General features: G+C 33.4%; 1 non-coding gene across 1 annotated transcript; it reads left to right on the forward strand.

Moving 5' to 3' along the window:
• The first annotated feature begins 282 nt into the window (after nucleotides 1-282).
• LOC136210055 (small nucleolar RNA R71) lies at nucleotides 283-389 on the forward strand. The gene has a single exon (XR_010677766.1). It is a non-coding gene; the product is annotated as a small nucleolar RNA R71 (small nucleolar RNA).
• The last annotated feature ends 1,718 nt before the right edge of the window (nucleotides 390-2,107 follow it).

The following is a 2,107-nucleotide window of genomic DNA, read 5'->3' on the forward strand; positions in this document are numbered from 1 at the left end:
ACTCCACTCCGCTTATATTCTGTCATGCTGAGTTCCGTTCTACTCAGCTTTGCTTGTGCTGAATTTTGTCCTGTCTTTACCTTATATATATTTTGCACTCAATATTGAACAAACACATTAGTACAATTAAATCAAAGCATTTAAATTTAATTGCCTCTTAATCATGGATGATTTTGTCAAATCAAAATCTTGTGGAAAGGTGTTTCAACAATAGCGTCCAATGAACCTCTAGTTGTAGGATTTAGTCCATTATAAAATGTTTGCATTAAAAGTTCAGCGTGCAATTGGTGGTGTGGGCATAAACGTTGAAGTTCTTTAAAACGTTCCCAAGCCTCATAAAGAGTTTCACTATCATTTTGAGAAAAAGATGTTAACTCTTTAATGACTCTTGCGGTTTTTTCTAAAGGAATTTTTTTTGATAAAAATGCTTGGACTAATTGCTCCCAAGTCTCAATTGATGCGGCTGGCATAGAAGTTAACCACTCTTTGGCTCGATCCTTCAAAGTAAAAGGAAAAAGGCGAAGTTTGATTGCTTCTGCAGTTACATCAGTAATTTTAAAAGTGTTACAAATTTCTAAGAAATTTGTCAAATGGGTATTAGGATTTTCGTTAGGTAACCTGTAAAACGTTACATTATTTTGCAACATATTAAGCAACGCAGGCTTAATTTCAAATTGGTTTGCATTAATTTGGGGTCTAACTATACTGTTTGTTACACCGGCCACTCCTGGCCTAGCGTAATCCATAAATGTGGCCATAACTTCTGGCTCGGTAATTTTAGTTTTTATTGGGGTTTGGTTTTTCTTTTTCTTTTCTTTCTTGTTCTTTTTAAGAGTTCTTTCAATTTCTGGGTCAATAGGATCTGGTGACGTGCCCGAACTTCGAGAACTGCGCATGAACTTGAATTTTCGCACGAACAGAAACTACCTATAAAACAGAATTTGAAAAATAAATATGTTAGTAATTGAAAATAAATAAAATATAAAAGTTTGAATAAGTAAGAATATACCTAGATTCGTAATAAAACACGAAAAATTTAAAATTTTGTCAAAAATTTTGGCGTTCCCCGGCAACGGCGCCAAAAACTTGTTGAGCGATTTTCGCAAGTGCACAATATACGCTTGTAGTAATAAAAGATATCGATCCCACAGGGAACGTTTTTTAACAAAACTTATTTACAATCGGTTAAATTTACTTTTAAGGTTTATAATATGGAAAAATCGTTTAATCGGTTTTGGTTTTGAAATTGCTAGAATGAGAATTAGATTAGAATGTGAAGATGTTAGAAAGTATCTGATTAAAAATGAATTTGCAAAACGGGAACGTTTTAGTACTTTAGAAAAGTAAACAAGTATTTTTGTTTGCATTAAGCAAAGAAAACAACTTTAAACTTTGTACGAATTATAAAGATGAAATAAATGACGGAACCTCTAATTAATAGGCTTTGAACGCGACAAAACCCTTATCCGGGATAATTGCCCTTAACCAAATTAAAACTATATCGAGATAATAATTTGCCTAAGTGTTCAACAAAGTTTCCTTGTAAAGATTTTGAATTGAACTACGTTTTAATGAAAACACCAGCAGTCACTTTAGTGGATTGGTTACCATAAGTGCTGCATAAAGATCTATCGAATAGAACAGACTTTATTAGATGAAATATAAATTGATACAAGTTTACAGAGAACATGGAACATTGAATTCTTCGACGGCGTGCAAGTGAACGGGTTGTCAATCCTTTCCTTGGGTTTCGTTAGAGTTTGTCAGGCTCAGGGGCGAATCCTCTACTCAATCTTCTCGCTGAATCTTCGTAATAGAGACTGGGTCGGTCCACTACCAAAATGTAAACTAAACTGGAACAATGTCTAAACGCTACTGAATTTATTATTATTTTGTAAACAATGTGTGTACATCATATTGCTTTTGAACAGAAATGAAATCTAACTTCTGAATCATTTGATTCGGAATTTCTGCATAAATTCTACACTAATCTCTTTCTTCTACGCATATAACATTCTATCATTATCTTTTCTTCAACTCTCCATCAACTCTTTATTTATAGATGTTGAAGAGTCTTGATTGAAGTGTCGTGTCCGTTGTGAAGGAT

This window comes from Euphorbia lathyris, chromosome 10 (assembly GCF_963576675.1).
Source record: "Euphorbia lathyris chromosome 10, ddEupLath1.1, whole genome shotgun sequence".
In the NCBI taxonomy this organism is placed as follows: domain Eukaryota; kingdom Viridiplantae; phylum Streptophyta; class Magnoliopsida; order Malpighiales; family Euphorbiaceae; genus Euphorbia; species Euphorbia lathyris.